Raw genomic sequence first — 25,398 nt, 5'->3', positions numbered from 1 at the left:
TCACTAGGGATGTAATCTCTGTCTTCAATTCTAATATGAAAACATAAGCATTATTTAGTGATGACATGATGAAACACCTATTCTGAGAAAAAGAAAAAGGACTGTAAAGTTATATATGGTGAAGTGGACATCGGGTAGAGATTAAAGGTCTTGCAGCTTCCTATCTGTTGAGAAACTTCTTATCTCCTGGGAAAATATTTACTAGCCTTTGTGATAGTCACCAGCAAGGAAAATCTCTTCAGGAGAACACTTAGTGGTCAAGTTTTCAATATTCTAAATTTCTCACTTGTTCAAAAATCAGTTTATTGTTTCGCCAGGAATGACTCATTCGGCTGTAACAAAAAAGGAGAAAATCGAGTTACACTAGGTTAAATAAATATTCAAAACCCTTTGAGTACCTATCCATAGAGTCAGAACCTAAACTTTAGACCTAAAGGCAAGAATGGAAAGATTCAGTCTGTTCAATATTTTGGTGGGTCAGATTCAGTGCAATTTTATTCTCATCCACCAACATCTTTTAAAAGAGATGAAACATGTTCTTAAAAAGAAATTTAGATCTCAGAAAAAAAAATCATTATGAATTTATAATTAAAATTAACATGTAAGGGAAAGAAAACGTAGTCTCAGATAGCTATATTATTTATTCCTTACGCTCCGCCACAATAACCACCAACCAAATCAGAAAAAGGAAACCACAGGACAGTAGAAAGAGTACTGAACTTATAGATAGAAGCTTCAGCTCTCTCAGTTTTGCCTCACACCCGTGTAAGTCAGTTAACCACTGTGAGTCTCAGTTTCCTAATATACAAAATAGTGAGAGTGGGAATATTGACATTAAACCAAATATACAGTTAAAGATCTAAATGAAACAAAAGCATTTCTGCACTTATTCTTCACATATAGAATTTTATATAGGAAACTATCAATAGGGGAGCTAAAGGCATGCATGTTTTATTTAGGGTACAGCGTGTTTTATTTAGCAGTGAAATCGTGTGCTATTCCTAATGGGGGCAGAGAGGAAATGCTCTGTGGGAAAAGATCATTTTGCAATGTACCTGTACTTTATGAATTAAAGGTTACTTCATTAGTTTAGGCAAACTTTGTTTTAATATTTATACCCTTTGGTCCTGCAGACTTGCCTCTTTGCATTTCTACCAAATCAAAATTTGATTTTCTTTGGGGGTGTTCATGAATTGATTATCTTTTCTTCACTCAATAAGCTAAAACAGCAGTCAAATCTTCATGGTTTGAAAGTTATATAGATTCACTCTTTAAAATTATATTCAAAGAAAGCTTATTTTCTAACACTGGTTTTCATTTTAGTATCAATTTTCAAGTCAAAATTAAAGTCAGGGCCATGTTTTCTTCTCTGTCACGTTCTTTTCCTATTGCTGGTCATGTAGGCTCAGAAAAAAATAATTGGGACTAGAAAGGAAACAAGAAACAGAGAAAAATGGAGAAGAAACAACTACAGTGCAAGAATAAAACATGAGAAGAATTAAAATGATAAATCAGAAACAGGAAGGTTATGAGCAAAACTAAGTGATTTTTAACATGACAAATCTTTATTATTAAGCAAAAATCCTGTATGAAGTTGGATTTTGGAAGCCTCTGCTGTCAGTTTCATTAGGGTAATGCAAAAGTCCAACAAATGTAAAGTTTAATGATTTTGCACACAGAAAGATTTCCTGTGAGACATTTCAGACTTTAACTTGGTAGTATTGTAATAACCTTTTATTTTTTAATTCTATGACACACTTAGCATTTCACTAGGCCAGTTTCTCTTAAAACACAATTTCATAAGCACATGCATGAATTTGCACACAGATGCCTTAAATGTGTAATCACACATCTCCAAATGTATCTAAGTCCCTTCTCTCTCTGTCCACTTGGATGACAGCACAAGACAATGCATCTCGATAGTCTAGATGAAAATGGGAGAACAGCGTGTTATTGACATCTTCATTCAATCCACTCCTCCCCCAAAACTGACGCTGCCAACAATGTGTTTGGCAAAGTTGGTATTGTTCTTGTAGCTCACGAGGCTTCAGAAGCATGACTTCTCTGAGGAAACACTAGATCTTGTAACAGAAATATCTTTAAATCTTTTAGATAGCCAGTCCGCAGGGAAAGGTTTAAGAAAGGATCAAAGCTTGTCCTTTCAGCTTGAATTATTCCATTACAGCTGAATGTGACATAATTACAAAAGATGTTGGATGTGGAATCTCATCAGGATTATCTGACACTCATCTTTGTTGAAAAAGTCTCCCCAGCTGTTGCTCTGATCGCCCAAATGTGACAGGAGTGCAGAGTACAAAAGTACTTGTAAGTGACCACTGCTCGGGGTAAGCTTAGCTTCCTTAAGGCCATTTTGTGACTTTCCACAAATATCGAGAGTATGGAAAACCAGAAAACAGTGTTCCAAAGATAGTTCCATTTTCATCTGTAAAACAGCTTAGAAAACATTAAAAAAAGCAGCAGCAGCAAGGGGCTTATCTTTTGGCACATTTATGTTTGATGCAGCCAAACTCATTTAGCTATAAACATTTCCATCAGAAATGATCATTTGCACTCCTATGCAAGTCTGCGTATGTTCTGATTTGTTTATACAATCTCATCTTAATTTAGCACTCTCCTATCATGATGCCTGTTAATGGCTTTGCTGGTGGAAATTCTTGTTATTGGGGATGACTCAGAAAGAGCGTTTATGACCCTGAAAATGAAATAAGCTGAATAAATATTTAATTTCCTACTATGTTTAACAAGTTCTGGCCATCAGGAAATCGTATTTAAAATTTTAAAAGGTGTGTTTTTTGCAAGCATTTGCCGAAGTTTCTTTTTTAAATATCACCATGGAAGTTCAATTGTAAAATATAACATCAAACATATAATGTTGAATAATTACTCATTCCAAAGGATTTGGGAGAAGCAAAAAAAAAAAAAATACTTTTCTTTCCTTCCTTGTCATGGATTACATTTTCTTCATACATTATTAATGAAGTTAAACTACTAGTAACATGCCAAATGTGCTGCATAGGAGATTTGTGCCTAATCCAGCACAAAACAGGCCCAGTCACATAATGATAGAAAAAAGAACAAATGTCAACAGTTTCACACTGGGACTAGATTAAGCAGACCGTACTTACTGATTTCTTACAAAGGGATTATCTCACTTTTAGTGCTATGAGAAGGAAGGCCACACTTCTCCTATATAACACAAAATTGCACCTGAGGAAAAAAAGAAGAGAGAGAGAGAAGAGAAGATGCTTCATTCCCACTCCCCCTCAGCCCCATGGCCGTGGAACCTTGATTTATTAAATACAACAGACTTAAGCCATTGTTTGGATAATGGGCTACATAAAAATGTCTAATAGTGATATACAAGTATTAATACCTTAGAGATCAAATGTAATATTGCTTCTCATTGAACTCTGATTAGATGGTGCTTAAAATAACTGGTGTTTATTGTTTACCCTTCTACTTGCTAGGTTCAAAAAGCTCCCTGGCTTAGATCATGGCTGGAATCCGTACAGGCAATATTAATGTTGAAAGAGTTTAAGGATTTTTTTCCCTTTTAATCTCTGGAGGCTAAGGCTTGCAGCCCTTACGTAAGCAAGCTCCCACTGACTTCAGTCAGAGGCTAGCAGTTGCATAAATATCCCAAGAGCTGGCTCCCATTCTTCATTATTAGTGTTGTTCAAAGGCTACATATTCAGTGAAAGTATAGTTTTCAGACCTTTGATTATCCATGTAGATAAAATTATGTCTATTACTCATGTCAAGATTATGTACCATTACATTAGGCTCGTAAAATATTAAACAAGTTTGTTTGTTTATTTATTTATTTATTTATTTATTTATTACTTTATATTTCAGAATATAGACATTATTGTGACCTCAAAAATTATGACTGCCATCCAGTCCAAAGACTGACACCATTATACCAATGACAACAAAATCTTGTAATGCTTCTATAGTAAATAATTTCCTAAATGTACCTTTTTGAAAAACTCGATCCTTAGAAAATGTTTCAAGGAGTTTTATCTTAAGAGAAATTTTATCTTAAGATATGCTTCCGTTTGGCTCATAAACTATTTGTTAATTTATCTTGGCTCTTATTCCAACTACTAGTATAGTTGCTCAGAAACCAATCATCCAGTTAATGGGTGAAATTTTAATTACTTAGGGATTTTTGCTTACATGGTACCAAACAATGTGTTGTCATCTGCTTTGTATGCAATTCTGAAATAATGGCGTAGAAAATTCTAACAATAAAAAAGAAGTGACAGTAACTTGAGAAATAGAAAAAAGAGTGGGTAAGGCCATATTGGTTTGACTTATCAAAATAGCAGATACAATTTACTGCCATTTCTCTAACTGTGGACACCCAGAAATTAAAGAATGGCTATTTCACCTTTATGGAAATCTCAGAAAGAAATATTTTTCAAGTTATCAGTCTTTTCACTGAATTCTTTCTCCACTAATTTTAATTAAAATGTTTTCTGGAGTGTCTGCTGGCTCAGTGTGTCAAGCATCCAACTCCTGGGTTTGGCTCACATCATGATCTCAGGGTCATGAGATCAAGCCCCACATCAAGCTCCATGCTGGCCATGGAGCCTGCTTAAGATTCTCTCTCTTCTTCTCTTACTGCCCCTCCCCATCCTCTCTCTCAAATAAATAAATAAATCTTTTAAAAAAATGTTTTCTAATATGAATCTTCTTTGGCAATCCATAACTCTCCCTACATCTCTGGATAAGTATTCATTTCAAAAGAAAAACTGCACAGATCTTGCTTAAAAACCAAATAACTAACCTCTGGTACACCTTGAATCCTATATTATACAGGGGTACATACAGGCATATCTGTACAGAATCATTATCATATTCCCACAGGACAATATGAAGGCATAATCATACTTCAGCTCATTTATATCTAACAACACTCAAGTGGATATCATTGATTCTACCAATGAGGACTCTGTATGACTCTCTATATCATGCAGCAAGAAAACAGGAAAACAGGACTCTTAAATTCAGGTTTTCCAACTATAAATCTGATCCTAATATCTATATATATTGTTCAATATTATTTTTTAATTGTTTAATATTTATTTTTAAAAACAATCTCTATTTATGGGAAGAGAGTCTAGGTTTTACTTATAATTTAAAAATTCCACTCTAGGATTGTAATTTAATTTAAAAAGTGATGCTGCCTTAAAAAAATTAATTATTATCACAAATAGCACAAGACTATGGCAAAATGTGGAGACACAATGTGAATGACTGAAGTTTGGAAAACACTGATTTATTGACACTTCCTTGTGACCTGGAAGAATATAAGGAAGAGCAAGGCATATGTGCTAACTTCAGAAATGTAAAGTCTCATGACTAATTTCCACATACATTATAAGAAATTAATAGTGCTATTAGAAAAGAAGAAAGATCTAAATTCAACAACGTAAGCTTCCATTTTAGGATACTAGAAAAAGAATTGTAAAATAATTCTTTCAAAGTAAGCAGAAGAAAAGAAATAATAACAAATGGAACAGAAATCAATAAAATTCAAAACAGCAACAAAATAGAGAAAATCAATGAAACCAAAAGTTAGTCTTTTGAAAAGATCCACAAAAATTGATAAGCCTCTAGCTAAGCTAACTAAGAAAAAGATAGAAGACACAAATTACTAATATCAGAAATGAAAGAGAGGCCATCACTACTGATCCCATGGACATTAAAAGGATAATAAAGGAATATTATGAACAACTCTGTGTTCACAAATGTGATAACTTGGGTGAAATGGACCAATTCCTTGAAAGACACAACCTATCAAAACTCACACCAAGAAAAATAGATAATCTGAATAGGCCTATATCTATTTAAATAGTTGAATCTTTGGGGTGCCTGGATGGCTTAGTCCGTTAAGCCTCTGACTCTTGATTTCAGCTTGGGTCATGATCTCAGGGTTGTGAGATCGGACCCCATGATGGTCTCCACACTCTGCAGGGAGTCTACTTCACTCCCTCTTCCTCTCCCTGTGTCCCTCCCGCCACTCACATACTCTCTCTCTCTCTCTCAAAATAAATTAAAAAATGAATCTTTAAAAAAAAAAGTTGAATCTGGGGCAACTGGGTGGCTCAGTCGTTAAGCATCTGCCTTCAGCTCAGGGCGTGATCCCGGCGTTCTGGGATCGAGCCCTGCATCAGGTTCTCCGCTGGGAGCCTGCTTCTTCCTCTCCCACTCCCCCTGCTTGTGTTCCCTCTCTCACTGGCTCTCTCTCTCTCTGTCAAATAAATAAATAAATAAAATCTTTAAAAAAAAAAATTGAATCTGTCATTAATAACCTTCCAAAACATAAAGCACCAAGCCCAGATGGTTTCACTGGTGAATTCTACCAGATATTTAAGGAAGAAACGATACCAATTCTTTGTAATCTCTTCCAGAAAATAGAAGCAGAGAGGATACTTCCAAACTCATTCTGAGGTCACCACTACCCTAACAGCAGAACCAGACAAAGATATTATGAGAAAGAAAAACTACAAATCAATATCTCTCATGAATGTGAATGCAAAAATCCTCAATAAAATATTAGCAAATTGAATTCAACAATGTGTAAAAAGAAGTATGTATCTTGACCAATAGGATTTATTACAAGTATTCAATGATGACTCGACATTCAAATATCAATTAATGCAATCCATCACATCAGTAAACTAAGAAACACCATATGATCATATTATTAATGCAATAAAAAATTGATAAAGTCCAACACTCAGTCATGATAAAAATGCTCAACAAAATAGGAGTAGAGGAGGGTTTCCTCAACCTGATAAGGAGCATCTACAAAAAACCTACAGCTAACATTTTACTCCATGCTGAGAAACTAGATGCTTCCCCTCAAAGATCAGGAATAAGACAAGAATGTCCCCTCTCACCTCTCCTATTCAACATTGTACTAGATGTCCTAGCTAATGCAATGAGAGAAGAAAAGGAAATAAAAGATACATAAACTAAGAAGAAAAAAATTAATAGTGCTCACCAATTTTTCCAGTTCTCACCTCTTTTCTGCACATTCAAGAGTTTTACCTTTCTCTGTCAACTGAAAGGTAGCTTGCTTTGGCCATAGAAATACGAGAAAAGTAACATGTCTCAATTCCAGACAGAGGTGACTAAGAGACGGTGTATGATTCCCATGTTTTCTTCTCCTGCTGTGGCAACTGTGAAAGCATTTATTGAGATGGAGATGTCAAAGCAGCCTGGAAAGTTGAGCCGCCACATGCAACACAGCTAAGCCACTAATATTGTGGTGTTTGTTGTTGTCGTCGTTTTGTTACCACAGCATTACATATCTTCACCTGGTTACTACATGGATGGAGACATATAACTAACATGAGTAAATTTAACTACCCTCATGACTTATGTAGTAATAGGGGAGAGAAAGGGGACATGTGTTCTGATTGGAGAATGGGAAAACTGTCTGGGAAGGTGGCATTTATGAGGTATGGGCCAGGACTCTGAAAGTCAGAGTATGAGAGCAGGCAGTGTGGTAAAAGGAATCATGTGAATAAATCCCCAGAGGGTAAGACAAAGGGCACGAGGTGGGAGAATGTACGGGAACATGGGCAGAAGCTTGCAGAGGAAGCTAACATTGGAAAGAGAAGTCATGGCTGGATTGCAGAAGGCCATAAATGCAGGCCCAGGGTCTTGGACTTGATTCTGTTGGCAAGAGAGAGAGGGCCCGAAAGCTTTTAAGGCAGGAACGGTCACAATCAGAGCTGAACCCTAGGCAGGTCAGGCTCACAGAGGTGCACTGAAGGCTGAGGAAGTAGGAGGAGGTTTTGCGATTTTCTGGTTGAGAAGAAATAAGGAACTAAATTAGGACAGTGTCAGAGATGATGGAAATGAACTGGTGAGCATGAGAAACAATTTTATGGTACAACTGACAAAACCTAGTAATTGATTAGATGTGGGAGAAAGGAGAGAGGGCGAATCCCAGTCAAGCCAGAGAACACCGGCTGAGAGGTTTTGTGGAATGAGTTGAATGGAGATGAAGGTCTTGAATTTGAATATTGTAAAGGCTTACTATTGAGCTTTACTGTGACTATTATATCAGGGTGACCTTACTAAGATGACTTGCCCTTGGATCAGGAGAAATAACCATTTTAATTACGAGCACACAGTATAAATTGTACTCAGCTCCAAAATGATATAATAGGACAATATCTCATTAAGACAATTTAATCTTAATCAGAAGGACATAAAATTTCAAACAATTATGCTTTTACAAAAGTGATCAAATAACCTATTGCTCTTATATCAAAATAAAGTCACTTAATTCAGCATATAATATATATACCCTCTCTTTTCAATTGTTTAGATACTGGTACAAAAAGAAGTAGGTATCCAAGGAGAGACACAACATTTCCTGGGATCAAAATAGTGAAAAGTTAAAGTTTTCCAAACCCTAACTCAACTCTTTTTAGGGCATAATGATCTTACACCCTTAGGAAAATAATATCACACAGCTTTTGAAAATATGCTTTAATAATATGTAAGCAGTCGAAGAAGAGAGTTGGTTTAGAAAAAAGATTCTTTATTTTTTTTTAAAGATTTTATTTATTTATTTGACAGAGAGAGAGACAGCCAGCGAGAGAGGGAACACAAGCAGACAGAGTGGGAGAGGAAGAAGCAGGCTTCCCAGGGGAGCAGGGAGCCAACAAGGGGCTCAATCCGAGGACCCTGGGATCACGTCCTGAGCCTAAGGCAGGTGCTTAACGTCTGAGCCACCCAGTGTTCTGTGCCCCAGAAAAAGATACTTTAGAAAAAGAAAAGCAATAGCAGATTGCCTGAAAGATGAACTCAAGGCCACTAAGATGAATTTTCAGAAACTTAGACATCTAATTTCTACACTCTCCAGAAAAAAGCAACAATGGGCCAAGGAATGGAGGCTCTACTCCCTCATCTCTCAACATAAGGATCAGTATCCCCAGGACACCCTCACCACCCTTGCACCTTTTCAAATTCATGCTGTAAGCAAAATGGCATTTCCTCTCATCGTGGGTCCTGCCTCCGAAGTGACTAAGCTGTTTCTGCAGTCTTCCTCTCCGCTTGAAGTCAAATCCCCCTAAAGAATTAGTAGCTAAGGTCTGGGTATTTAGTCCCAGAGATATTTGCTTTTGAATGGGGGCTTCAAAGTCCAAAAGATAAGTGTTACAAATACTATGAGTTTCCTGCAGTAAACTGCAAACGTCTGAAACAGACGCCACGCTTTGTCTGCTTTCACATGTCTTTTCAGTGCCCAGCCTGGAGCTGAGCACGCAGTAGGTGCTCAGTGAATAATGACCGACCGGAGAAATAAATTAATGCATCACTAATCATTTAATTTTAGGTACACACTCAAGGCTATTTGAGGGCTCAAGGGCTGCCTGATGCTCCTGAAATTGCCAGATGAATCGCCCACTCAGAAGTCCAGTCTAGACTGGGAATGTGAATGCCTGGTACCCACAGCCTATCATTAATACAAACTCCTAGTTACCAAACAAGGGAGATCAAGATCGAGATAAATTAGAGAGCGTTCCACAGTGAAACTATGTGTGGAAAACAAGATGAAGAAAATGTCTTTAATGGAGAAAAGGGTGGGAAACAACAGAGAAGGAGGACAAGAAAAAACTTTAAGTTCCCTGTCTTTAGAGAGGATAAACAGCTTTTCAGATGTGGTCAGATATATAGAGAATTGTCCCTTTGATGATCCTGCACTAATGCCATTTCCTGTGTCTACAAACGTGGCCAGACAGATACACTTCACAGACTTCTACACACTGTATCCTGTTCCTTAATAAAGATCGCCTTCACTGCCTTGGAGCCTGTGGCTTTGGAAATCCTAACCCTAACATTCTCATTGAACACAGACATTTTGCTTAAGTTAAACGTTCATCGGAAATAGTAGCTACAGTATTCAGTTACTGCACCCAGAAAATGTCAGCCTGCTGCTTCCAGCGGTTACGCTGGAGCCCCGAATGTCCATTCGCAATATGTGACACTGGCCTCGGTACAGTCAGCACAGTTCCGATGATACTTGCAGAGTGATGACGTTCTAACGGCTTTCTGTGTCCACCTGCCTGGCTATATCTAATAACACCATGATGAATTAGTCCTCTTTCCTCAGCACTTCGCTACCCCTGACTAGGAGTTGGGAAACAGCCAAATATGCAGAGCAAAAAGTCCAACTTTACGATGGGCTCGCTGATAGTTTTACAATTCTCTTTTCAATCTTCTAGCTTTGTAAAGCTGAACAGTGTATTAACCACACAACCAACTTCCCTTTCAAATGAGTTTCTTTGAATGTCTCCACGAGTGTTGGATCTGACAACGTTAGCTGACTATGTCATTGTGCTAATGAGGTCAAAGTTGGTCTTCAATTTGATTCCCACGTAGTCCAATTAACTCTGATCTGTCCTATTACTAACTATACTGCCTGGATAGCCAATAGGTGCGGTTCGTGAAAAGGACGACAAAGAATAACAAATTAGCCATCCATCATTCTATTGCAAAGCACGTTCCTCATTTTCTGTGGACATTTACGTATGTCATACAATGAGTATGTGCCATTATGTGTGGAATTGGGTTCATCTGTGGGCGTGGGCTCTACTCAGTAGTTCATTTGTAGACCCGAAGATGGACTGTGTCCAAGAGTAGTCTCCATGTGCAAAGGGTCAATGCTAAGTGGGATTGACCAGTCCTTTCCACAAACTGACATTAATAAGAGAAAAGCTCAAAACGTAAATACTAAAAAAATCATAAATGTATAGAGACAAACGTACCGTGGTATCTACATTCCTATATTATTCATAGGTGGATTTTGCATCTTTTCTAGTATACAAGGCAAAATCTGAATTACAGCTTAATTACATGTGTCCCATTATGTAGTTCATGTCATCAACTGGTTCATGTTCAGGAAATACTAATTCTTTTTATTCTTAGCCTAAGCAAAACACAACGAAATGCGATAAACATGGTGTCAAACTATGTTGGCTAAATGCAGGTGACTTTGGTGATAGTATGTAACAGCTTTTCCTGAAAGTGCACTTACATACCGATGATTCACAATTAATTTTGTATGGTAGACATATGAACGTTTTTCATTTTGTTAATTATGCACTTGTTTTGTTACAAATAGAAATATGCCAATTAAAACATAAAATTTTGATTTCTCAGATGGTATTCTTGAGAAAAAGTTAAAAATGCACACACACACACACACATTAACACAAATGATGGAGAAATATTGCAAAAATCTTGAAACTGGAATGTGAATAATTAAAATTTGGACAATGAGTATATGTTCCCAAAATAAAAGACTTAAAATAAAAGCTATGATATTGGAAAATATACATTTAAATTTTTCATTGGTATTTTTAAAAAAGGGAAGGGTGATCCTAGGAACATCAATTTATCAATTAATTTTCACATATTACTTTGCATGCAAAGCGGGTCTTGCACACCTTTTTACCTGTATGTGACCAAATCAATTCCCCTCAAAATGATTCAAAACTCAAAGGAACCCATGGCCGTAGAAGAAATCATTCTGACCATATTCTCTTCCCAAAGAACAATCGCCTGCCTGAAATCGCCCTCGTGAGCACTTTCAAATGCAAAGGACCTGCCGCAGTTCTGGTCCACACACAGGTACAGGTAAGAAACCCTCCCCTGGAAAGCTCTGCCTCCTGGAACCCTGGGTGCCTGGATTGGAGGGGCACCCCAGCTTCCCTGCCACAGAGCTTAGACTAAGTGACTTAAAGCCAAAATATAGCTTAACTATTTTTCTTTCTTCACACAATTCTACTAGCTTAACATTTCGGGCAGAAGGGAGGTGGAAGGCGCCCTGACATAAAGTCTGGCCTGCGGAAGAAGTTCAGGAGGACAGTGTGATGGAAGGGAGCAAGTGAGGGATGGTGGTCCGCAGGCAGGCAGGCAGGGGCTGAAGGGCGCAGGCTGGGTTTGCATTACATTCTAAGTACAGTAGAAAGTCACAGAAGAGTTTTAAGCAGGGGAATGGAATGATCCTATTTTTATTTATCAAGATATATTTAGACGCTGTGTGGAGAATTAATGATGGAGGGGGAAGGCAAGATGGGCAGAAGAGAGATGGGTCAGAGGCTATTAAACTCACTTCAGAGTCAGCGCTAGTGGCCTGGGCTTGAGTGGCATCTTGGAGGTGCAGCAAGTGGTGGTGAGTAGGGTAAAAGAGGGATGAAGGCTAATTTCCAGACTTCGGGTAGATTTTATTGAGATGATAAAGAACTTGGAAGAAATAAAGGTTTGGCTGAATGGGAATCAAGGATTCAGTGTGGAGGACGTCTGAGGGGCTCAGTTGGCTAAGCGTCTGCCTTTGGCTCAGGTTGTGATCCCAGGGTCCAGGGATCGAGTCCCACATTGGGCTCCTTGCTCAGCAGGGAGCCTGCTTCTCCCTCTGCCTGCTGCTTCCCCCACTCGTGCTCTCTCTCTCTCTCTCTCCCTGACAAATAAATAAATAAAGTCTTTTTTAAAAAAGAATTCAGTGTGGAATATGTTTAAGATACAAGGAGATGTATAAATGGAGATGTCAAGTAGACACGTAGTTAGATATAAAAGTCTGCAGCTCGGAAGATAGGTCGGAGCTGAAGATAAAAATTTGGGATTCATATATATATTTCAAACTATGTGACTGAATAAAAAAACCTATAGTGAGTGTACAGACTGGTAAGAAAAGAGGGCAAAGCAACGTAGACAGAGCAGAAGAAGGAGGAAGAGCCAGCAAAGACAGAAGGGACAAGCAAGGAGGTATGGTGAGCTCCAGGGGAGCATGATAGGGCAGAAGACAGAAATGAGTTTCAACAAGGAGGAAACGGTCACCGCTGACTTACAGGAAGACTAAGATGAGGGGAGATGTTGCCGACACCGGGCCCTAGGCAAGAGCCGTTCCAGGATGACAAAGAGTAAAGGCAGATTCGAGAAAGTCAAAGAATAAAAGGAAGATGAGGGAGTGGACACAGAGTGTATAGATAGTCCTTTTTTTTTTTTTTTTGAGTTTTTTTTTTTTTACTGGGGAGGGGCAGAGGGGGAGGGAGAGAGAGAGAGATTCTCCAGCAGACTCCCCACTGAGCTTTACAGAGCCCTGAGATCACGACCCAAGCCAAAGCAAGAGTCTGACTCTCAACTGCCTGAGCCACCTGGGCGCCCCTAGATAGTTCTTTTCGAAAGGTTGTTTATGCAGTGTAGCTGAGAGGGAAATGTGGATTCAAGAGATGTTTTTGTTCGTTCACTTTTGTTTGTGTTTAAGGACAAATTGGTTAAAAAGAGTGGGGGTGTTGGCGCTGCCCTGGTCTTCCCACTGCGTTCATTTCCACTTTCTGGATCTGGTTCATACTTACAAGCATTTGGTTTAATCACAAGCAGACAGTCCTTCTAAGAAGAAACACAAAACCCAGTGGTAAACATCTGCTTAATCTCCCCCATTTAGAAGTACCATTTCCAGGTAGAATATTTGATTAATTGTAAGGAATTCCAATTCAGTTTATTTGACTTGTTAATTCACGTAGAAAACATTTACCTATAGGGCACCTGGGTTGTTCAGTGTGTTAAGCTTCTGCCTTGGACTCAGTTCATGATCCCAGAGTCCTGGGATCAAGTCCCACATGAGACTCCCTGCTCAGCGGGGAGTCTGCTTCTCCCTTTACCCCTCCCCCTGTTTGTGATCTCTCTCTCTCTCTCACTCTCTCTCAAATAGATAAATAAAATCTTTAAAAAAGAAAGAAAGAAAAAGAAAGAAAGAAAGAAAGAAAGAAAAGAAAGAAAGGAAGAAAGAAAAGAAAAGAAAAAGTTTATCTGTAGTAAGAAATTTTTCTCACCAAAATGAAATATCTTCCCACCATGTTTTAGGTTAGAAATACACCAAGGAGCTCAGAAATCATGAACAAAGTCTTTGTTTTAGTCAAAGGCACTGTATTGGTTTGCTAGGGCTGCTATAACAAGTAGTACACACGAGGCAGCTGTAGAAATCTGGAGTTTCTGGAGGCCAGTTATGGAGGCTAGCGCTCTGAGATCAGGGTGGCAACGGGGTTGATTCCTTCTGAGGGCTGTGAGGGGCAGTCCACTCCAGGGCTCTCCTAGCTTGTGGTGGTTTGCTGGCAACGCTTGGTGTTGCTTGGCTTATGGACACATCACCAAATCTCTGCCTCACATGACACTCTCCCTGCGTGTGTGACTGAGTCCAAATTGCCCCCTTTTGTAAGTACACCAGTCATATTGAATTAGGGCCCACTGTAATGGCCTTGTTTTTACTAGATTACCTTTAAAAAGACCTATTTCCAAAGAAGGTCATATCCAAATAAGGTCCAGTCCTGGAGATTAGGACTTCAACATATCTTTTTAAGACATAAACCCATAAAATGTGCTAAATCAAAAATAGTCTTTGTTTTTCTTAGTAAAAGGGGGAAAAGCCACTTGTTGTGAGAGATGCCTTTAGATTCACAGTGTGTGCTCAGATTGAATCCTGCAGTTCTTAGGCAAGCGGACTTGTGTGTGTTCACCCTGCAGGCTGCTCGCCACGGGGAACAAAACCTCACAGCATCTCAGGTTACTTGTGCGGCTCAAAATTCAAAACAGCTAGTCATGATCTGCATTTTGCAAATGATCATTGTAATAATGGCTTTCTTATACTATAAACAGTTTCTGAGTATACAGATATTGTATCTCCAAAATATAAATAGTTCTATGGGATGGGGGTTGAGTGTTTCAGAAACACATATAATGAGGATGAACATTCTCCCAATGCTAAAATTCTTGTAAGATATTCTTCATGAGATGTACTGCATGGTGACTAACATAATATAATAAAAAAACATTAAAATTTAAAAAATAAATAAATAAAATAAAATAAAATTTCATATGAAGAAAATTTTTTAAAAAAGATATTCTTCATGAGGTACAGAAGTTATTTTTTGTTCAAATACCTTGCTTCTTTGTTAAATAAATAAATAAATAAATAAATAAATAGACATAAAGCCTCAAATGAGAGCCGCATTGCTCTGAAGCAAGAAATACGGGAGAAGAAAGGTCAGGCCTGACTGGCTGAAAGGAGAGAAAAAGTAAGAAGACAAGAATCTTGATATACGCGCAGGCTCGGTGCCAAGAGCTAGTCTTCCGAGGAGCTTCCAGAGGCAAAAATTATAAAGGGACTTTTGAGATCTAATATTTATTGTTGATTATTTTCCACGTTGCATGTTATCTCCCTTCGTAGCCTCAGGTCTTCAGTAAAAGTGTACGTACACAAACTTGGGCCAGTGGAACTTTGGGGGAGTTCAGGAATTGAGGTATCCGGCATGAACAACAGAGCATAGCAAAGTGAGAGCAGCATATGAGAAAGGATACAGGTTGGGAGTTGAGAGTTCTGGAACTAGATGATTAGCAGCGACAACCAAATACAACATAAACTTCACCCAAAAGCCTTGAACATATTGGAGAGCTGATGTGATCCCTCCGTTCCTGAGATAGTGTCAGTGGCAATTTTATTTAAATCTGCAAGCAAGCAGGAGGACGGTGGGGACATCTAAGCAGCTGACCCCCGGCTTACCTAAGTGTAACAGTGTCCAGTTTCTGGCACCCAGCAGGACCTGAATACACCTTTGTTATTTTTGTTTTTGTTTTGTAATTTGACAATCCTGTAGAAATACAGAATGAGGAAAACCTCACTTACAAGTAGTTTACATGAAAAAGATTAAGGGATTTGAATTGGCAACAAGATCAATATTAGTCAACAATGTTCCCTAAGAAAATAATGACATTTTGAGCTGTGTTAATAGAAGTAGAGTTTCCAGAAGCAGGAAAATGTTCTCTTCACGGAATCTTCCTGACTCTGATCATATTTATGTTCAGTTCTGGACATTTAAAAAGACATTGGCAAAAAGGAACAAATACAGATGGTGGCAATGAGGCTAGTAATGAACCTGGGAGCCATGCCAGATATGAAACAAGTAAAGAAAGTTCTTATGCTAACCTAAAAAAAAAAAAACAAGGACAAGAAGGAGAAGAAGACATCTTTGTAGAGTTATCTTATAGAAGAGTGTGGTAGACAGAATAACAACTCCCAAAGAAGTATATATCCTAATCCCTGAAACCTGGGAAAGGAATTTGCAGGTGTGATTAAGGATCTAGAGTTAGGGAGATTATCCGGTCTATGCAGGTGGGCCCAGTATAATCACAAGGGTCGTTAAAGATGGAGGAGGGAAAGGGCAGAGTCAGAGAAGGAGATATAATTAAATATGGGGCCATGTACCAAGGAATGCAGGCAATCTCTAGGAGCTGGAAAAGGCAAGGAAATGGATTTTGTCCTGGAGTCCCTGGAAGGAACACAGGTCTGCTAACCCATTTTAGCCTTCTAACATCCAGAACTGTAGAATACTAAATCCTTATTGTTTTATACCACTAAATTTGTGGCATTTTTTACAGCAGCAATAGGAAACTAGTACAAAGACTAAATTATCTAAAGAATCCTAAATAACAGAAGGAAAGCAAATAAATGGACGTTAATGGGGTAAAATTTCAGTTCAATGCAAAATCCTAGTCCCACAGCCCCAGCTAGAGGTGGGACAGGTCTAATCCTACAGGGCCCAGTACGTGGAGCTCAGCTTCCAACCCCAGGGCCAGGAGGACATGCCTCATCCAGCCACAGCGTCCTTCCACAGTCCTGCCCAAAGACACACATTATATAAAAGACTAAAAATATTTTTATGAAAAGGTATAGGAATGAGAGAGTAAGAGAGGGAAAAAAAAACAGTAGATGAAGATATCAACACATTTTTGAAAGATCGAGAGCAAATGAGAAGGGGCCGTTGGTGTATTAGCTGATTTATGTGACTTAGAGACCTGCAGGGCCAAGCCAAAATAAAACAGAGAGCAGCATTATCAAGGAATAGAAGTATGACCAAGATCAAGAGTGCCAGAGTTGGAGTGCAGTTGTAAGGAAACCGGTCCCTTAGGGCAAAACTGGCCCAAGCCTGGAGAGTCAGGGGCTTCCAAGCTGCAAGGACCACACAGGACATGCCTAGATTGCTTGAGAAATCTGTGCAACAAATGAACTAAAGTAAGAATTAAGGTCCTAGCTGGACCCACATATGTCAGAGAACAATATACTGGAACACAAACCCAGAATCAGAACCTCCGGTCCTAGGACCACTGACTCTCCATCAGGGAAAGAAATGTGAGTTTCCTAAGAGTTACATAACCACTAAAAGCTAGAAACTGGTTTTCTGGGAGCATCTGTGAAGAAGGAGACATTTGTTAGGGAAGCAAAGGGCCTTGGAGCCCACACAGGGCAGATGGTAGCACTCCCTCTGTGGAGGCCCACCCACTTCATCACTGCAGATTTCCCGCCAAGATGGGGGCTCCTGGGTGGCTCAGTCGTTAAGCGTCTGCCTTGGGCTCAGAGCGTGATCCCAGGGTCCTGGGACCAAGCCTCGCATTGGGCTCCCTGCTCTGCTGGGAGCCTGCTTCTTCCTCTCCCACTCCCCCTGCTTGTGTTCCCTCTCTCACTGGCTGTCTCTATCTCTGTCAAATGTATAAATTAAAAAAAAAAAAAAAAAAGATTTCCGGCCAAGATGGAGGCCATCCATGTGCCTTTCTGCAAGCCACTAAGAAAACAGCCCATTCATGTGCTGTCCCCTGTGAAATCTAGAGACAATCACTGGTCTCTGTCCTAACAGAAGAATTGTCAGAGGTCAGAGGAGTCCCACCAGGAAAAGGTGGGGTGCAACATGACATTTTCAAGGCACTGAGGAAAAGGGAGAAAGGAACTGAAAGGGAAGCAAAGGAGAAGAAGTGGGGTAAAGAAAGAAATAAGATGACACTGCCGACTGGAGAAGAAAAGAAACATTAAAAAAAAAATCATTAGGCCTGTGGAGGAGGACTTTACTCCTGAGCCGCATACCTCCCGGGTTCTTCGTTTTGATACAAAATTTCCTTTGTTTCCTTTTTATTTTGCATTGAGGTAACATTAAGAATCCAAGTCTACTAAAGATTTATGCCAAATCAACTTTATTACTTTGTGATAAATTATTTTTATAATATGATTAAGGTTGGATGTTTCTTTTTCTCAGAGGTCCTGTGTTTTATATGCTGTAGACTCCTAAGGAAATAATGCTTTGGGATTAAACACTAAACTCATTTTTGAAAGATAATAGATTCATAGAGGTTGAGGTATATGGGATCAATATCTATCCTTGATCATTGACCATTTTCTTTGTAACTCAACTTTGAAAGAAAATGCACCACTGCCCGAATCAAGAGATCTGAATACCTCTTCTGATTTTAACACTCTTATTTTAGTCAAAATGCTATAAAATAGAAAGGCTCTTTTGGTAAAGAAAACAGAACCAGATTTTCACAAGCTCCAAGTTATACACAGATGGTCTTTGTAATGCATTTGGGATAGAGGGATAGTCTTGTTTTCAGACCATTTCTAGAACGTTAGTCTTATGGAGAGACGAAAAACTCCCATGTAAATTCAGTACAAGGATAGATCTTTAAAACAAAAGCATATCTCTCTACTGCTTCCATTATGGTTAAATCATCCATTTGTTATCTTAAATCCCTAATTTAGATTTCTCAGAATGATTGATACTCTATTTTAGTTTTCTAACAGTAGTTGAAATTAGGAGGTTCAAATTCCAGCCCGGACTCTGAGCTTCTCAAGGTCAAGGAACCACGCTTCACTCGCCTTTGTGTTTCCCAGTCTTGATAAAGCATCTGGAACCAAGTAGCCTCTCAATACGTGATCACGGAAATAAACTGAGTTAACACAGGTCCAAAAAAGAGTAGTGACATTCCAAAATCTGGAAGACGATCATTTGGCTCACGTGGCTATTTTTTTTTAAAAGCAATAGAGACAATTTTCAGTATTGATGAGCCAACTGCCAAAGTGAATGTACTGCCGACAAAGGAAAGAAGCACATTTAACTTTTTCATGACTTGCTCCTGTAAAGGAATTTTTAAATTAAAGAAAATGGTCTGGGGGGAGGAGTCAACTCAGAAAGCCAAAGTTATAAACACGTTTTATCTCATGAGTAGTAAATTTCATAGTAATGGGGCGGCCGGGTGTCGCAGTCGTTAAGCATCTGCCTTCGGCTCAGGGCGTGATCCTGGCGTTCTGGGATCGAGCCCCACATCGGGCTCCTCCGCTGGGAGCCTGCTTCTTCCTCTCCCACTCCCCCTGCTTGTGTTCCCTCTCTCACTAGCTATCTCTCTCTCTGTTTAAGAAATAAATAAAATCTTTAAAAAAATTTTCATAGTAATAATATTGTGTATTAAAATTTAAGAGGAAATTAAAAATAAAAACCAGGAACAGATTAAATATTCAAACTCGTATCTACAAATAAGCTACCCGAAGGAATAAACAATAGGACAGAAATAGCAAGTGATTAAAAGGTAGGTAGCGAGAGGAAGCACGTGCTAATTATAAGCTTAATTGACAGTAATTCATTGCCCTCTCCCTTCCACACCAGGCCACACTGACCGCAAAGACCATCGTGTCTGATATTAGATACTTTATTCCTGGCTTATAATAACTACTAGCCAGAATATATATCACTGGCTTAAAAAAGAAAAAAAGAAAAAAAAGGCTCTATAAGTGTAATTAAAATGACTTCACTATTTTAACTGAATATTCATTATAAATGATAAAACTGCCACCTAGTTTACCCACACAGGATTTACTATTTTGACATTTCAAATTTAGAAAGTGTATTAACCTTTGTTAAATTGGAAATTACACACGCGGTAGAAAGACCACCCACGCCAGCACTGGGAATTGATGGCTTTCTGATCTGTTTTACGTGTGTTTGATGAAAGATGCAATTCAGCTGTTGTGCTGATTTCATTCTTGGATGACTTCCCCTTGGGGGGCGTAGTAACCACTTTTCACTGGTTATTCATGTGCTTTATTGATTGACACCCTAAACCAAGTTATTAGATCCTTTTTAAACACATGGCTTTCCCATGGGAAAAAAAATAGCTTTTACAGCATACAAGTAATGTGTTTTTTAAAGATAATTTATATGCTTTACAGAACGCAGAATAACCTTACTACCGAAGACTTTAATACTTTTTCCAGAAGAGTGTTTCCTTCTTAACAATTATGCTTAAGAACAAAAACTCCGATTTTACCTAAGCTCAGGTGTTACATGACTTGGTGAACACGACATCCAAAAACTTCCAGAAACCAACCAATAACTTGGATTCACTGACACGATATTGGGATTCCTAAAACATGTTTGGTATTAAAACAAACCCCAAAACACAAGACCAAACCAACCAACCAACCAATAGACAAAAAACCGCAGGCATGCAAGCTAGTCTTCAGAATCAGGGGTGACTTGTCTTTGGTAATTACGTGCGGTGATGATGACAACAAATCTTCAGAACATTCATCAAGCGCAGCCTAACGTTACCACATATGCCCCCTTTCCTTTTTGCTACTTGTCTCTGTATTTTGGGACATGCTCTAAAATGCCTCTATGCTTGTCCTCGTGCCGAAGGAGCTAGATTCTCCCCCGTATCTGTTCTCTTCTTTGTAGACAAGGCACGACTATATTTCACTGCCTCCCTTGGGGCTAGGTAGGTACCTACGTTTCCACCCAATGGACAAATGCCATAGACCATTTTGAGGACCTTCCTTAAATGGCACGTAATACAGACTCTTTTATCTTTTTTGTTGTCCCTTCCTCTTTCCTGCTAACTAAAATGTGCCCATGAGGGCTGGGGCTGGGGCTGGGGCTGGAGTGCCTATCTTGAGCCACAAAGTAAACTTGACAATAGACCTACCTGCAAAGGAGCAACAAGATAGAAACAGCCGGGGTCCTGAACACTTGGTGCAACAGACTCACTACATCAGCATTAAGCTACTTACCTACAGACCTTTCCCTGTCCAAGAAATAAATTTCAGTTTTATTTAGGACACTATATTTTGGGTCTGTTACTCTCTGTAAAACCTCCTAATAATAACGTCCAATGGCATTAGAGAATTGGGCAAAGACGTGGTATCAACCATGGAGCTTTTAATACGCTTGTCTCAGAAGATATATATACCTGCAAATCTCTGCATTTAGAGAATAATAGAGTTAAGAGTAGCAGATAAAATGGCTGCCATTTTTGAGGGACAGGAAAGTGATGCATAGGAAAGCTGAGATTCAGGCCCGGTGACACGCACAAGGGCCAGGAAAAGGCGGAGCCAGGATAAAAAAGATTAGACCCAAAGGAATGAAAACACCAGGTCAAATGATCCATGGTGCCACACGTACCATAGTCCTCATTTCAGCAAGTAGATCACGTCTGTGAAGAGAGTAGAGTGCCATACTGTATTCCTCAGACATAGCCCGACCCTGCTGGTGAATACGGCGTAAGCAGGGTGCCTCCGCCCTTTGCTCTGACGTCAGAACAATGCTGCCCGTATGTGAGTTCCTACGAGGGCAGCAAGGTCTCCACGTTAGGCAGACATTTATAAAATATATTGCCTGCTTCCTGAAACTAACAGTTGGAAAGAATTTATCTCTGCCACAGAACAAAAATTAAACCACAATCTGTAACATGTTTTGCATTTTGCAAATCACAAAGGGAATTCTTATACACATAATTATCTTGTCCCACAGTTATTCTATAACTCACACAAAACAGGTATTATTCCCATCTTAAAGTTGCAAAAAAATTAATCAGAGAAATTAAGTGACTCAAGCAATGCCCTACAGCTATTAGAAGATAGGGCCAAAAATTGAGATGCATCTTTACACTTTCAGTACCCCTTTGACTGCATCAAAGGGGTTCCACAACTTTTGAAACCATTTCTTATCTCACCAGTAACACTAAAGCTATGGTCATGCATATTGATACCATACCTAGGACCAGATTCTCCAAAAGCAGATGCCAAGCTCTCTGGTTAGTCAAGAGATTCTGGAATTTTTGTTATCTCGTTCACGTTAATAAGATGGTAATCAATGCACCACAATTTTCAAGTAGCTTTAAATCGGTCCTGGGGATTAGCCTGCATTTTACACTCAGTTGCCTTGGTCATATATCAGAGGTGTGCAACTGTAAAACATCATGCAATCAATGGATATCCAAATTTGAAAAATAAAACATAATATTCAAGGGCTGGAGAAATTCTTGGACATCCTCTAGTACAACTCCCTCAATGATGGAAAAATTATCCTGGAATGTTGGGTTCGCTTGAAGTCATACAACTAGTGACAATCAGGACAAGAACTGGAGCCCAGATATCTTGGGGCTTGAGTCTTACATTCTTGGTACCCCAGCTTCCACCTGCTAACACAAAAGTAGAGAGTAAGTTGATGAAGCAGATATTGATTTTCTTTTAAGAGGATTCTCCAGATATCCAACATGTTTCTTTCTTTTTTCTCTTTTTATTTCCAGATATATCTTCCTTCAATAAAGAGTCCTATTATTACTTTTAGGATGTGACTCAATTCATAAAAATTAATGTTACATTCAATGTTTCCTTTTATAGGTTGGAGAGACTCATTTTATAGGGGAATTCATCTAGAGAATAGGATCCCTCCATACCCCGTCATGAATTAACTACACAATTAACCACCAAATTCATGACACAAGGATAATGAAAACCAAAAATGAAATGCTTAGATTTGGTTAAGTCACTTCACTTCAAGTTCGCTTCAGCTGTGCATGTCAGATGTAAGGTTGAATGACTAATACTGTTTTCCCGAGTGTTTGCAATTGCCTACATACATATAATTCACACAATTGACCAGTTAAGTATTCCCTCCACTAACCCTGAGTGTGTGTATTCTTGCCATGTTATTGGGAGATTCCCAAGAAAGCACTTGGGTGGTTACATGAGAAATTTGAATGAAGATGGGCTTAACCTTTATGCCCTGAAACTTCTCAGCCCCTTCCTCACCCTGTTCCCACCTTTGCCACTGGTAAAATATATTTTTGAAGTTGGTCTGTAGATTTATTTCAATCTTTTTTTATACTATCGTTGTCTTATTCTTAATCCCTGCTCCCTACCATCCCGTCTCAATGCTTTGCATAAGCAGTTATTTTGACACATATTCAAACTGATGATGTGTAAAAAAAATTAGACACTGGCAGCTCTTTCTCCAGAGAAGACAAGACTGAGGGTCAACTCACAGGTAAGAGAGATCAGGCAATATCAATCCAAAAAACATTGGCACTTTTCCTACCAGCATTTAAATAGTGCTGCAATCTATGAATTGGTTGGTTTGGATGCTTTTTTTGAAGGGTGGAGTTGGCTTATTTTACTAATAACCGAAACTGGTGTTTTAAAAAATAAACAAGTGAATGAATAATAAATACAATTGTTTTCTTACCAAGTGACTTGGCCATACTCTATTTTTGAAATATGTGTCTCCTCTTTTGTTTTACAGAAACTGTAGTATCGTGTCCCAGCCCAGTATGCCGGAAAGATAAAACTCACTTCGTGAATATCTACAACTTATGTCTGATCTGGGTAGAATTCTATAAACATGCTGTTTTCCCTAATGACACAGCTATGATCCGGAACTTACTTGAACAGGGCACAGGCTACATATAGAGCAACCGGGAATAGCCACTCATTCACGTACCTAGATTCACAATTCCTTGAAAATACGGCTGAAAAGAGGAGTGCCATACATAGGCTTATTTACTAAAACTACTTCAGCTAAATTCTCTAAAATGTCATTGTAGTAAAAAACTTGAACCTCTTTACTTTGGAATTCATGGTGTCCAGACATCTATGTTGATAAATGGGTCCCTTTGCTGTTTTTCAACATGTCTACTATTATCAATCACTGTGCAAGGTGCTTGAGGAACGAAAATAAGCAGATTTGGTCTTGTTCACATGGAGCATAAATTACAGTGGAGGATTATAATCATAAGCAGATAAACTAATGAATAAACAAAATGAGGATTTATGAAGTATAATATAAAAATAAATGGTTATAAACAGGAAAATGGCATGATACTATATTCTCTCTTAGCAATCACTCTGGCTTCTTAATCAAAGGAATGGAAGTGAGCAAAAATGAAATTAAGGAGTCAGTTATGCATCTGACTCTTGATTTGGGCTCAGATCATGGATCTCAGGGTCATGGGATCCAGCCTGAGCCTCACATGAGGCTCCGTTCAGCGTGGAGCCTGCTTACCCTTCTCCCTACCCCTCTGTTCCTCCCCCTGCTCGAGCACGAGTGGGTCTGCTCTCTCTCTCTCTCTCTCCCTTTCTTAAATAAATAAATAAATAAATAAATAAATAAATAAATAAATAAAAACTTTTAAAAAATGAAAATGAGGAGACAGGTTCAATAGCCCAGGCAAGAAATTAGAAAGACTTTTTCCAAGGTGATCTCATAAAGAGGGGGAAATTAGTTGACAAGTTTGTGATATATTTTAGAAGCTAAGGAGACAGAACCTTCTGATGGATTAAATGTGAATAATAAAGACACAGCTTAAGAATGGTACCTGAGATACTAGCTTGTGATTTTATTAGGTGTTAGTATCATTCACTGAGAAAGGGATCAAGAAGGAATAACAAGTGACAGAACTGTAGCAAATTCCATTCTGGATAGATTAATTTGCAATTTACTGTGGAACGTCATAATGAACATAGTGACTAAGTATTTAAATATAAAGGCCTTGATTTCAGCAGCAAATCCTGAATTAGAGATGAAATATGGAAATTCATCAGCATATAATGACAATGAGGTCCTAGCAACAGATCCAACTGATCAGGAGGAAACATGCAAATGAAAAGAACTGGTACTAAGACAAAACACCACTGCTAGAAGAATATACCAAGAAAGGGAAATCTGCAAGAGACTGAGAAGCTGCCACTGGGGGAATCCAGAAAGACTACCAGATTTTTAGACCAAGGATCTAGAGGGTGATGATACTTCTACTGAGATGTGGAAGACTAAAGAGGATTATTGGGGAAAGGAAGGATGGAATTGAAATCAATAATTGTGTTAGCCGTGTGAAGTTGAAGGTGTCTGTGATTCCTCCAAAAAGAGATCTTGAGAAGATAGTTTGAATATTTGAGTCTATAGTTCAAATGGGAAGTCTGGGGAGAAGATACAAATCTGAAACCTTCTCGTACATATGGTATATATATTTTTTTAAGATTTTATTTATTTATTTTTGTGAGAGAGAGAGTGCATGCAAGTATGGGAAGGGGCAGAGGGAGAAGCAGACTCTCCCACTGAGCAGGGAGCCCAACACGACTCGATCCCAGGAGACTGGGATCATGGCCTGAGTTGAAGGCAGACCCTTAAATGACTGAGCCACCCAGGTGCCCTCTAACATAGATGGTATTTAAAGTCAGGAAGTTGGGGGAGATCACCT

This window comes from Ursus maritimus, unplaced genomic scaffold, assembly GCF_017311325.1.
Source record: "Ursus maritimus isolate PB19 unplaced genomic scaffold, ASM1731132v1 scaffold_11, whole genome shotgun sequence".
In the NCBI taxonomy this organism is placed as follows: Eukaryota; Metazoa; Chordata; class Mammalia; order Carnivora; family Ursidae; genus Ursus; species Ursus maritimus.
Note: the sequence above shows the minus strand (reverse complement) of the source record.